This window comes from Microtus ochrogaster, chromosome 18, assembly GCF_000317375.1.
Source record: "Microtus ochrogaster isolate Prairie Vole_2 chromosome 18, MicOch1.0, whole genome shotgun sequence".
Taxonomy (NCBI): Eukaryota; Metazoa; Chordata; class Mammalia; order Rodentia; family Cricetidae; genus Microtus; species Microtus ochrogaster.
In genome coordinates, this window is record NC_022020.1 from 20,991,321 (window position 1) to 21,005,953 (window position 14,633).

The window sequence follows — 14,633 nt, forward strand, 5'->3', positions numbered from 1 at the left end:
GAGTCTACATCTATGTGGATGCTAGTGTACGTAGTGTACTGGAGAGTCTACATCTATGTGGATGCTAGTGTACGTAGTGTACTGGAGAGTCTACACATATGTGTATGCTAGTGTACGTAGTGCACTGGTGAGTCTACATCACCTTAGGTTGGGTGGTGCACGCCTTTAAGCCAGCATTTGGGAGGCAGAGGTGGGTGGATCTCTTTGAGTTCAAGGCCAGCCTGGTCTACAAAGGGAGTTGCAGGACAGACAGCATTACACAGAGAAACCTTGTCTCCAACAAACAACAACAAAAATCCCCTCTCCCCTGAAAAACCCCTTGAAGGGTTGAAGAAGTAGCTCCGTCGGTGGGTTTGATCCCTTTCACCCACAAAAAAAAAAGGTAGTGCACACTTTTTGCACACTTTTAATTCTAGTGTGAGGCAGGAGAGATGGGGGATCTCTGGGGCTTGCTGGCCAGCCAACCTAACTTACTTGGTGTAAAGGCCAAGAAACTGGCTCTCAACCCCTACCCACAGTTCCAAAGGAAAAATGCTTCTCTGGAGTGGGGATTGAAAGATTTCTATAATAACGTCACACAGTACCCAAGGGTCATTTTATTTCCTTTTTAATTCTAATTCTCTTGTCCTAATGGTCTATAATTTCTTAGCTCTAATTTTCTGTCTCAAGTCTAACATCCCTATTTCTTTTATGTTCTATATTCTTCCAATCTTTTTTCTTCTTCTGTTACAAATTCCCAAGCATATATATATCCATTCATTAGCAGCTTGTTAGTAATTAAAAAAAAACACAAGGAAAATTCTCAGGGACACAGCCATGTTATGAAGATGCATAGCAAAACTTATCAGCAAGTTTGTAGCCAAGGTCAGCTGTAGCTGTGAAGGGTCCTGGCCATCTCCAGGTTACAAAGGGAGAAAACTAAATAATTGAGAGATCTAAGGAAAAGGCAAAGACTACGTGCACTATTTTACATTTCTCAAGTGTGATTAATAATATCAGGACACGGTTAGTTAGCTAACAGCCTTTTTTATCACCTGAATCTCAGGACCTAAGTAAAAACAGTTAGTCGACTGAACCTGAAATCCTGTGTGAAAAACTACTACAACGTGTTAATTGATATTACTAATCAGGTCAGAGAGGTGTTGATGAAGGCAGCTTAGGAAAACATAGGTGCTATTGATTTCTTGAAGAACTATGATGTAACAGGGACAGATAACTGCAATAGCGCCCTAATTCATCATAAATCCTCTGAGGGGCTTACATCCTACAAGGCCAGACACCTGCAATTTCATAAGTAAAATCTGTGAAAGTTCTGTATGGGATCTGTATAGAGATAGTTTATTTATGTTTTAATAAACAAAGCCTGCCTAAAGATCAGAAGGACAAAACTGAGCTACTAGAGGTCAGTCAGTGGTGGCACACGTCTTTAGTCCCTGACGAACCTCTGAGAGTTCAAGGCCACCCTGGGACACACCCTGGGTTTAGACCAGAGATGGCCTTATGCATGCTGTCCCAGTCTCTGAGAGTTTATATATATATAATCTCCTGCTGTGTTTAGAAGGCCTTGCTTCTTTGGCTGTCTTCATTTCATCTTGTATTTACAATCTTTCTGCTTCCTCTTCCATGGGGTTCTCTGATCCCTAAGGGGAAGGAACTGATGGAGAAGTCCTGTTTAGTCCTGAGTGTTCCAAGATCTCTCTCTCTGCACCTTGTACAGTTGTGGGTCTCTGTATTTTCCGCACACACTGTCGGAGAAGCTTCTGTCACGAGGGCTGAGGACGACACTGATCTATGAGTATAGCAGAACATCATCCGGAGCCAGTTTATTGCCGCTTTCCTTAGCAGAACAGTAGTGTTTGGTTTTGCCCTAGGTCCTTGGCCTATCTAGTCTTCGGTTCTTAGCCATCCGTGCATCAGGTATGGGGTTCCATCTCATAGATTAGGCCTTAAATCTAATCAGCTATTGGTTGGTTAGTCCCACAGACTTTGTGCCGCTGTTACCTTAGTGCATTCTGCATGCAGGGCACCATTGTAGATCAAAGTTTGCGGCTGATTGGTGTTTGCTTTTCTCTTTTGGTAGCACGCAGAGTCCCTTCCTGTTCTGCGACACTAGTCAGTACAGGCGAAGGCTCTAGGCAGGCACCGGCTTGATGTCTATGTGTTCACTGAGTTGTGTAGGTGTTGTCTTCAGGAGCAGGGCTTGACCATCAGTTTGGCGAGGGCAACCGATAGCCTTTGAAGTAGCCTGGGTTGTTTGAGGGTTCCTACGGGTCCCCTTTGGCCAACAACAACAGATTAGATGTAAACTAATTTCGGGAACTGGAGGTTTCATTTGGTGATGAATGATCGCCAGCTGGGGTTCTGTGTCCCCTGATATTTGGTAATTTCATTTAGGCCATCTTCATATATGAATTTATTTTAGGAAGCTTCTGCTTCATTAGGTTTACATATGGCTTCTCAGCCTCTCAACTATCCGTCAATGGCCCTTAGCTGTCCCCCCCTGTATTCTCTTCCTCCCCCTGCTATTTTCTCCACCTTCCCATTTAATCCTGCCATTCTAGTCCCTCACCCCTGTCCTATTCCTAGGGTGATCCATTCCTCTTCCTTGGTCCCTTATTCTATAGCCAACCTCTGTGGTTATATGGATGTAGCCTGCTTTTTATTTGTTTTGTTTTTGTTTTCTTGTATTTTTTTTTTTGAGACAGGGTTTCTCTGTAGCTTTGGAGCCTGTCCTGGCACTAGCTCTTGTAGACCAGCCTGGCCTCATACTAACAGAGATCTGCCTGCCTCTGCCTCCCAAGTGCTGGGATTAAAGGTGTGTGCCACCACTGCCCAGCGGATGTAGCCTGCTTATTGAACAGCTAACATCCACATCAAAGCAAATACATGCTATGACTGTCTTTTTGTATCTGGGTTGCCTCACTCAGGATGATTTTTTTCTGGTTTCATCGACTTACCTGTGAATTTCATTTTTAACAGCTGAGTTACATACCATCATGTAAATGTACCACATTTCATTATCCATTAATCTGTTGACAGACATCTAGGCTGTTCCCATTTCCGGTTATTATGAATAGAGCAGTAATGAACATAGTTGAGCATGTGTCTCCGTAGTATGATAACGCATCCTTTGGGTGTATGCTCAAGAGTGGTATAGCTAGATCCTGAATTAGACCTATTTCCAGTTTCCTGAGAAACAGCCACAGGGGCTGTACATGTTTGCACTATCACCAGCAATGGATGAGTGTTCCCTTACTCTACAAATAAGGTGTCCTTTGTCATTGATCTTGGCCATTCTGACTGGTGTAAGATGAAATCTCAAAGTAGTTTTGATTTGTATTCCCTGATCATTGAGGATGTTGAGCTTTTAAATTCTTCTAGACCATCTATATCTCCTTTCTTGGGAATTCCTTTTTAGATCTCTGCTCCATTTTAAATTGGATTGCTTATTTTTTTTGATGTTCAGTTTTTTGAGTTTGTTATATATTTTAGATGCTAGCCCTCTATTGCGCTATCGTGTAGTTGGTGAAAATCTTTTCCCAATTTGTACCCTACTACTTTGTTCAAATGATAGTGCTTCATTCACTGAGACAGTTTGCCTGAGCTAATGGGAGCTCACCAACTCCAACTGGACTGGGAGTGAACAAGCATGGGATCAAACTAGTCCCTCTGAATATGGTTGACAGTTGGGGCAGACTGAGGGGCCATTGACAGTGGCACTGGGATTTGTCTCTAATGCATGTACTGGCTTTTTGGAATCCTGTTCTCTTTGGATATATTCCTTGCTCAACCTAGATGTAGTAGGGAGGGCCTTGGACTTTCCACAGGGCAGGGTGCCTTGTCCTGTCTTAGGATTGGAGGGAGTGGGGTAGGAAGGGGTGGGAAGGGAGTTGGAGGGAGAGAGGGAGTGGGAATTTGGACTGGAGAATTGAGATCATTGATGCCCAGAGTTATCAATTAGCCGTGTTTGTTAATTCCCATAATTTTGTTGTGGTGGTGTGGGTATTTTTAAAAAATCTTTTAGTTAGTTTGTTTGCTGGTCTGGAATTATCTACTCCTTGTGTTTTCTTGGGTGTGGTTAGTCTCTACAGGTTGAAGTTTTCCTTCTAGCATCTTCTGTAGGACTGGGTTTGTAGATAAATTCTCCTTAAATTTACTTTTATTGTTGAATGTTTTTCTTTCTCCATATATTGTGAGAAAAAGTTTTGCTGGGTATAGTAGTCTGGGCTGGCATGTAGGGTCATTTAGAGTTTGTAGAACATCCAGGTCTAGGACCTTCTTGCTTTTACAGTTTCTGTTGAAAAGCCAGGTGTTATATATCTGCCTTTATATATTACTTGTTTTTTCCCCACCAGATTTTAATATTCTTTGCTTGTTCTGTACATTTAGAGTTTTGATTATCATTTGCCAGGGAGAATTTCTTTTCTGGTCCAGTCTATTTGGTGTTCTGTTTGCTTCTTGTATTTCGATAACTACCTTCTTTAAGTTGGGGAAATTTTCTTCTATGTTTTGTTGAAATTTTCTGTTTGTTTGTCATGGGTTTCTTCTTCTTACTCTATTTCAATTATTTGTAGATTTTGTCTTTTCATTGTGTTCCAGACTTCCTGAATGTTTTGTGCCTAGATTTAAAAAAAAAATTAACATTTTCCTTAACTGACATATTCTTTTCTTGTATATTGTCTTCAGTGCCTGAGATTCTCTTTTGCATCTCTTGTATTCTGTTGGTGAGGCTTGCCTTTGAGTTTCCTGGTCAAGTTCCTAAATTTTTCATTTCCAGTTTTCCTCCAGTTTATGTTTTCATTATTGATTCTATTTCTACTTACAGTTCTTGAACTGTTCTCTTCATTTCACTCCACTGGTTCATGGATTCCATTGATGGACTTATTCGTATCCTCTTTAAGGTCCTGGAGCATATTCAAAATACCACTTTGGAAGTCCTGTTTGTGCTTCAGTTATACTGTACTTCTCAGGGCCTAGTATAGTAGGGCTGTTGGGCTCTAGCGGAGACATTCATTGTCCTGGTCATGATTGTTTCTAAGCTGGCATCTAGGCATCTGGGTTTGGTATGACTGCAATTCTAGATGTTGCTTTCTGGTCTTGTCTTTGTTGGGTGGGTTTTCCTTCTTTGGTTTCTGCTGTTTTCTCTGGATCTCAGCAGTTCGTGATGGCTACAGAAAACCTGGTAGAGAGAGCTTCTGAGTCCCTTTGTGTGGGCCTCTGCCGGTAGAACTTGTTTCTTAGTACTGGGAGCTGATGTTAAGGAATGGAGATGTGAAAAGATGTGGGGCTTGAGAGGGTCCACAGGAGAGAGGAAAGCTGGGTTTGCCACGAGGTTCTGTGTGGTGCACAGAAAATGGAGGAAAGGAGGGAAGAGAGGCCCCCTGCATGGATGGACTACAGGCTGGGGATGAGACTGAGGAGCTGGAGGATGGGAGAGTGAAGATCACCGACCTGATTCCCTGGCCAGTGTGGCCAGTGGGTTTCCAGGAAGAGCCTCAGGGATTGGGGGTGGAACAAAGGGCTGGGTGAGGAAGGATCCACATGGCAGGACTGCACTTCAAGGAACGAACAAGAGGGAAAATGTGTTGTTTCGACACCAGGGCTGTTGAGTGTGTGAACACATGGAAGCCTTGTGTTTCTCCTTACTGGCTGTGAGGGAAGACGTCCTAGTTACTGACACATCGCTTAGGCAGACTAGCTGACAAAGTAACAAGATAGAAAGGGTTAACTCTGGATTGTTCTAATGGATAACTACCCATCCTGGCAAGTCAGACATGGCAGCTGGAGAGAGCGGCTGAGGGTCATCCTACATCACATTCAGGAAGAAGAGAAAGAATAGGAAAAAGGGCAGGGTATAAAATTCTGAGGCCAGTCCCCAGCACCTTTATCCTCTAGCAAGGCTGTACCTCCCGAGCCACAGCCCCAGCTGGGGCCCAAGTCTTCAAACACGGAGACCTATGTTGGATATTTCAAATTCAAACCACAGCAGAAGAAAGTCTGCCATCTTTGTTCCCTTTTATTTTAGTATTATTATTTTTTTTAATTCAGCTGATTCAGTTAGGAGGAAATGATTCCCCGGATGTAGAAGACAAGCTCACGGGAACTCCAATTCTTTCCATGAATGAGCCAGGACGTGGGCAGTGTGCCTTTCAGATTTCAGTCTTTTTCATTCACAGCCAGCTTGGGAATGGTGCAAGCCCTCAGAAAGTCTCAGTATTTTCTGGCAGGAAGTCACTGCCCAGTCTAAGGTCATCAAAGAAATGCAAATGCTCACAAGGGGTAGACAGCTGGGTGTCCTCACAAGCGTGCTGATGATTGACATCGGTGATCTGGTCTTTTCAAAGCAATAGCAATGGATGTGAGGGCGATCTGGCCACAGCATCTGTCACTGCATTAATTGCCAGCGTCGATTCAGCTGAACCAGCTGGGCGGGTGAGCGTTGCCTTGCTCCTTCACTGCACCCCGTCTATCTATCCCTCCTCAAGCTGTGCACTTAGTGGAAGAGAATGACCTTGCACAACAGAGGAAGTATGGTCTTCAGTCAAAGATGTCTCCCCTGATGGAACCTTCAAACACATCATCAAAGCAATAGGGCGTCAGGTGGAGAGCCACTACACCTCTGCTGCGTATCTACATGATACCACTGGCTTTGGAGAACAATTCCAAGGTATTTACAGGTATCGGAACCTATAAAAGTACATATTACAACCAGGGAGGCTCAACTCTCCTACTGCCTCAGTGTTTCTAAACTTGGGGGGACCAAAACCAAGCTGGGTTTGGCTATCCATCCCCAGGAAGTCAGTTGAAAGAGTCAAATGAATGGCAGAAAAAGGAGTTTATTTAATGTGGCCACATTGGGAAGAGGAACAAATAGAGCAGGGACTTCCCCAACTCTGTTTTGGGGTTCCTGGAGAGAGACTCAAGTTGAAATGAGGGCCAAGGGCATCATCTGAGAAGTCCTGGCAAAGAGTGGTCCTGGCCACCACCGGCCCATCGCTGTCTGAGCTCAGTCTCTCCTATAAGGTGGTCTGAGAACTGCGTGAAATTTCTTTCAGGGAGACAAATCCCCCTGTGACTAGGCCATTTTCTTCTCCTGGTTTGACATTCTGGGGAAATCCCCATTTCTTTGGGGTTCATTGGTTCAATTGTTTGACAGACTAAAAATGGAGTAACCCATGACCACACTGAAACTGCTTTATCTGAACTCCAAGAAAGACGGATTAAAAGAAAACACTCAAATAGTCTTCAAATAGGCCGGTAGCAGCATGCTTTCCATAGAGGCATATAAACCAGGAACAATGTCTAGTTGTAATAAATAATCTAGAGAAAACCCACTCCTGCCCACCGCACCTGGGAGAGGCACAAAAGCACATGCCAAGAGCATCTCTGTGTTTTTAAAGAAACTGAGGAAGCCAGAGTCTTGTTTTCTCACAAGCGCTCAGAATTCCCCTTGCATGATTCCATTCTTGCACCATACTCCAACTCCCCCCTTTTTATTTTTTCATAGCAGAATTTCCAGTGGTTTTGGTTTAAGATGCTGTAGATAAATCTAGTTGTCATTTGACGTGTGAGCATCCTATAAGCAATATGTTATTAACATGTTGAATAATGTTAGAACAGTAGAAGTATGTGTGCGACACTCTGCCACCCAGAGCAGGGGTCCAAACCGTGCCCAGTACTATTGATTGCATTATTATGTCGATCAGGAAAATCCATAGAATAGCTTAAAAAGAGACCCATATGATTCATAGTTCTAGTGTCTTATAGAGCAGAAGCCCATATTTGCCTTTAATAGGAATACAAATGATGCCCTATACAAAGAAGAAGTGATGTAAATCCCAAGGAAGAATTAAATGCAGTCCCAGATAATGAGTGAGTCTATTAGTCTCAAGGTCCAGTCATAAACAGATTCATTAGTAAAGATAACAGGAACTGGATACATCTAATCTGTGAGTTAAAGCAAAGAATGAGGAACACGACATATATTCAGATGCCCACACTGCAGATGCACGGGTCAAAGCAGCTAGCATTGCCAGAAAGAGATTCTCAGGTGACTTAGGTCTCTGTGTGTTCTGTAGAATATCTTCTCCCTTGCTGCATAGGGCCTTAACTTGGCTTGAGGTGGCAGACTTGATGTTGATGATATAGCCGATAACTCCCTCTGCCCTTCAGCTGGAGGATTGCCGTCTCTCTGGTGACCTCTACCATCTCCTTGCCTTCTGTCACTGTTCCTGATGGCCTTGGGCCAGAGGAGTCTTAACGAAATCCATAACATTTCAGTAGATCCGTCTGCAATGGCAGATGCATACCCCTTCCCAACTTTCTTCTAAAGAAGTAAAAATAGGGCAAGTTAATGCATCAGCTTAACTTCTGAAATAAAACCAGGGAGGTTGGAGTGTGCACAGTATGAGTATATTGCTAGAAATAAACCTATAACATTGGCAGAATCTGAAACGATATTTATAGGCTTATGAATTAGCCATAGTAGATGAGCCCAAACAGCCAGTTCTACCTGCTGGAGTGGGGAAATGAAGAGTTGATAAAATATCCTGACCATGGATGTCTTCTATGACATCGATGAGCCATCAGTAAAATAAGTACCTGCCTATGGGATGGGAGAAGGCTGGACAATGTCTGTAATCACAAATTCAGTTTGCATGAGAAGATTCCAAAGCTCACCAGCTGGATACTATTCCTTCAACAGGAATCTGCAAAGGAAATTTGAAAATCCACAGATTTCTGTAACACTCTTCAAAAACTGCTTGTTAATTGAGGGTAATATAAGATAGCAAGGATCAAATCCATATAATTGTTGATGTGGGGTCCTCCCCTGATTTACTAATTGAACAAGAAGAGTAAGGTAAGTAGTCCATATTGTATGATTGGTATGGTATAGATAAATCCATTCCAAAGGTTTATCTTCTTGTACCTGTAGGAGACAATTTAGCGGGAAAAATAAGCAAAGTTAAAGGCCGTGAAGGATCCACACAATACACAAATGCCTCTTAGTCTGAATTGGTAATGAAATCCATTTCCCTGCATGCCCTACCTTGCCTAGGTTATAAAGTTAGCATTTTAATAAGAGCCCAAACTAATGCTCAAGTGACCCCAATTTATTATTATTATTTTTATTTATTTTTCATACCAACCATAGTTTTCCTTCCCTCTTATCCTCATGTCCCTTTCCCCCACCTCCATTCTACCCCCTCCCATCCACTCCTCAGAAAGGGGAAGGCCTCCCATGGGAGTCAGCAAAGCAAGGAACATCAAGTTGAGGCAGGACCACGTTCCTCCCCTCTGCATCAAGGCTGAGCAAGACATCTCACCAAAAAGCTAGCTTATGTGCTAGGGGCAAATCTTGGTCCCACTGCGAGGGGCCTTACAAACAGATCAAGTTACACAACTGTCATCCACATGCAGAAGGTCTAGGTCAGTCCCGTGCAGGCTCACTAGCTATCGGTCTAGAGTCTGTGAGCTCCCAGAAGTTAGGGTTAGCTGTCTATGGGTTTCCCTGTCATAATCTTGAACCCCCCCCCCCCCTTTTTCATACAGTCCTTCCTCTCTCCCTTCAACTGAACTCCAGGAGCTCAGCCCAGTTCTTGGCTGTGTATCTCTGCATCTGCTTCCATCAGTTACTGGATGAAGGTTCTATGATGACAATTAGGGTAGTCATCAATCTGATTACAAGAGAAGGCCAGTTTAGGTATCCTCTCCACTATGGCTATGAGTCTTAGTTGGGTGACCCCAAATTTAATGGGGATTTTATTCCCTTGTTTAAATCCTTTCCCAACATTCATTCAAACTTGTCCCATACTTTTTCATCTAAAGTTCCTTCTTCTGGAAACCAGAGATCCTAATCATAAACTGTGGAATATTCCTTTATACTGTGTAAATATATGTCGCTGTGATTGGTTTAATAAGGAAGTTGATTGGCCTATAGCTGGAGAGAATAAGGTTAGATTGGACACTGGGAAGAAGAAGGGCAGAACCAGAGGAGTCTCCAGACAGACAGGGAGAGGAACCGACATACAAGATGAAAGAGAGGTAACACTGTGTGTGGCAGAATGTAGGTCAATATAAATTTAGGTTGTAAGCTTAGTTATTAACAAGCCTGAGCTATTGGCTGAGCATTTATAGTTAATATTAAGCCTCTTTGTGGCTAGCAGGGAGCAGGCCGATGGGACAGAAAAGTCCACCTACCATAAACTCTTTCTCTGTATGCTTGTTATTGGTGTTTTAGGAAAGCTATTCATTTGTGCAAGATGATTCTGTATCCTGCCACATTGCTGAATTTGTTTGTTCTTTTTAGAAGTTTTGTAGTATAATTTTTGGGATCACTAATATATAGCATCATGCCATCTACAAATGGTGACCATTTGATTTCTTCTTTCTCTACTCATATCCATCTAATTTCCTTTTCTTGCTTTATCACTTCAGCTAGTGCTTCTAGCATCATATTGAAAAGCAAGACAGTTGTGTCTCATTCCTGATTTCAGTAGAATTGTTTCAAGCTTTTCTCCATTTAAGATGAAGCTGGCTGTGAGTTTCTCACTTTTAGCTTTTATTATGTTGAGATATGTTCCCTTTAATCCTATGTTAGCTTGGACTTTGACCATGACAGCATGTTAGAGTTTGTCAAACGTTCTGTTCTGCATCTATAAGATTCATGTGCAATTTTTATCTTTAAGTCCATTTATGTGGTTTATTACATTTATTGATTTGTGTATTTTGAACCATCCCTGCCTTTCAGGGATAAAACCAACTTGGTCATGGTAGGTAATGGTTTTAATGTGTCTGTAATCTGTTTGCAAGTATTTTATTGAGCATTTTTTAGTCTGTATTCATCAGGGATATTGGACCTTAGTTTTCTTTCTGTTGTGTCTTTTCCTGGTTTTGGTATTAAAGTGATAGTGGCTAGAAGGAGTTTGGGAATGCTCCTTCTGTTTCTATTATTTTGAATAGTTTAAGAAGGATTGGATGTAGATCTTTGAAAGTCTGGTAGAAATTTTCTATGAATCAATCTCATCCTAGAATTTATTTTTAAGTTGAAATTCTTTAATTACTATTTCAGTCACCTCATTAGTTATGGGTCTGTTTAGGTGGTTGAACTCTCCTTGGTTTAATTTTGATAATTTGGTTGAATTTAGAAATGTTTCCATTTATTTTAGTTTTTCCAGCTTAATAGAGTATAGGCTTTAAAAACATTCCCTTATAATAGTCTGAATTGCTTTGTGTCTGTTTTACAAAGAACATTATTGTATGACTGTTTATTTCTAATTCTGATAATTGAGGGCCTTTCTTTCTTTCTTTCTTTCTTCTTCCCTCCCTCCCTCCCTCCTTCTCTCCCTCCCTCTCTCCTCCCTCCTTCCTTCCTCCTTTTCTTGTTGATGTTCTTAGTTGGGGCCAAGGGTCTGTCAATCTTACTTATCTTCTCAAAGAACCAGCGCTTAGATTCATTCATTCTTTGTGTTATGTTCTAAGCTTTTATTTCACTGAGTTCTCTGATTTTTATTGTTTCTTGCTTCTCACTGGGTTTGGTTTGGTTCTATTTCTCCAGAGTTTGGAGCCGCATCAGTAAGTGTTTTATTTGCGTTCTACTTTTAAACGTAGCACTCGGAGCTGTGAATTTCCCCATAGAACGACTTTCAGTGTGTCCCAGAGGTTTTGTTGTGTTTCACTGTCATTTAGTTCCAGAAAGTTTTTCATTTCTTTCTTGATTTCTTCTCTGAGCCCTTCATCATTCAATAATAAGCTGTTTAATCTCCACGAGTTTACACACTTACTAGAGCTTTGCTTGCTGTCAACTTTGTTTTATTGCATTGTGGCTGGATAGGATATAAGCAGTAGCTCCAATCTTTCTGAATTTGTAAAGATTGTTTCTCACAAAAGTTTCTATGTGTTACTGAGTAGAGTGTGTATTCTTTGGCATTTTGTGAAATAGTCTGTGAAGACAATTTGATGTTTGGTGTCGACTAATTCTGGTATTTCTCTGTTTATTTTTTGTTCAAATGACCTGCCTTTTGGAGAAAGTGGGATGTTGAAATCATTGTTATTAGTGGATTGGCGCTAATTTGTCTTTAAATTTAGTAATACATTATCCCCTTGAAATTGTGTGCACTAGAGTTTGGTGAATATATATTTAGGATACTAATGTCTTTCTGGTTAATTCCTCCCTTGATTAGAATGAAGTATCCTTCTTTATCTTATCTGATTAGTTTTAATCTGAAGTCCATTTTGTCAGGTATTAAGACAGCAGCACCTGTTTGCTTCCTGGTCCCATTTGATGGAAATACTTTCTGTTCATCCTTTTACTCTAAGGTGGTACCTATCTTTAAAATCAAGGTTTTTGTGATAACAGATATATAAATTTTCTTCTTTTTTCTTTTTTCTTTCTTTTTTCTTTGGGGGGGCTTCAAGGCAGAGTTTCTCCATGTAGCCCTGGCTGTCCTGGAACTCACTCTGCAGACCTGCAGATCAGACTGGTCTCTCAGACTGATCTGCCTGCCTCTGCCTCCTGAGTGCTGGAATTAAAGGTATGCGCCACCACCATGGCCCAGTTGATATCAAAATTTTAGGCTGCTTGCATTCTGGCAAGTTTTTCTTTCTTCTCCGATTATGGTAGATAGCTTTTGCAGGAATGTTAGTCAAGGCTTGTTATCATGGTGTTTTAGAACTTGGAGTGCATTCTTCTTGTTAGCATCCCTGAGCCTGGATGAACCTGGCCCCATCCTTGAGGACCTGGCAGAGTATACCTCTGCTCCTCCTAGGACCAGGCATGCAGTATCCTGTGTCTTTAAAAGGTGAAACTCCACCTACTTCACTCTCTTCTCCCTCTTCCCCTTTCTCTCTTTGCATCTCTCTCTCTCTCTCTCTTGCTTTCTCTCTCACCCCCCCCCCACTTCCTCTATCTCAATAAACTCACTGAAGCTCTGTCTGCATGGTATATTTGTCTCTTGCCCACCGTGGAACCTCTTGGCTCTTTCCTGCCAAGGTCTCTTGCGCACAGAATCATAACACTTCTGGCTTTCAAAGTTTCCATTGAGAAATGAACTGTTATTTTGGTGGATTTTTTTAAAATATATGCTTTGTGGATCTTCTGTTTGTTTATTTTTTCTCTTGTTGGCTTTTTCCCTGTCAAGAAAAAAAAATAAAGTCTTTACTTTTAATGCAAGAATGAATCTAGGGCCTCCACTTGGCTTCTTGGGATCTTTATTATGGTGGTGGGAATTTGGATAGAAATGCTACTGGGTGTTGAACTGGTCACCTGGCATGGACACTGTACCTTGAGCATAAAAAGACCAGAGACTTAGTAGCACATGAATGATACTACCAAACCTTGCCCATATATATATAATCTGTAATTTTTTTACTATCCAGGAGCATTTTTTTAAAAATGTTAAGCAGTTCTTAAAAACTTAAGTTGCACCATGTACAGGTAATACGGTACCGCCTGTATCCTGCGGTATATATATCTCAGACTCCTACATTATTAGGTAGATATCATGGGACCTCACAACTCTAACAAGGCCAGCTCAGTTACTTGTAAGCCCTTCCTTTAAACCTAGTGACTACCTGAGTCCGTTCTTGGGGTCCTGACATGAGGTTTAAGTTTTAAGGGAAGTCAGAATGTATGCATAACTAAGTCATCCTGGTCAAAGAGTGGCCCTAACCATCAGCATTGTCCAGGCTCCAGTTTGTCCCACAACGTGACTGACAGATGATCAGCACTGTGCGAAATCTCTTCTGGTAGACAAGCACCTCTCTGGCTAACAACAGGCTGCAGTCTTTGCCTTCTCCCAGCATAAGACTCTCAGGAAAATTGAAATATCTTGGGGTCCAATGTTTTAACAGTCTGATGGCCAAAAGCAGGAGCACAGGTTTCTTCGTGTCAGGATGATTGTAACACATTTCTGATAACTCCATCCTCAGACAAGGAAAGGCTGCTGGAGGCTGAGACGATGCTCTGGTGTTCTGGTACCCCAGGTGCTGGACAAGTGTCACATCTGTCCTCTACCCCAGGGCTAGAAATGAGAATGTCCTGGCTGGAGAGTTAGCAGGCTGTCAATGCTGGCTATGTTTCCATTTCCCACAGCTCCGTTCTGTGGCTCTGGCAACCCCCCCAACCAAACAAGGGCCCAAAAAGGTCCCGAAACTCAAGTGCCCCTGTGATGATCACTGACATGAGTTGACAGGTGTAAGACAGCCCCTGGTGGAATGTGTATAAGTGGAATTTTCAGGCTTCTGATTTCAATACTGTGTTAGGCAAAAGGAAACCAAGACTTTCAAGTCCTTCCCACCCAGAAAACTGTTCAATGATATAGATGTACCTCAAGACAAAGAAAGGTGTTTGGACAGATGCTGTTGAGGATATAAGATGCTGACGGAGGGGCTGGGAAATGGCTTAGCTGATAAAGTCTGACGCGTGTGAAGACCTGAGTTTACTTTCCAACACCCAAATAACAAGCCAGATGTGACTGCCACATTTGTTATGCCAACGCTGAGGAGATAGAGACAGTTGGATCCCTAAAGCTTGCTGGCTTTGCACATGCTAGGTCTCGGTGGGAGACTCCATCTCAAAAGTAAGGTGGGTGGTCCCCGGGGAGCAACGGACGAAGCTGTTCTCTGGCTTCCAT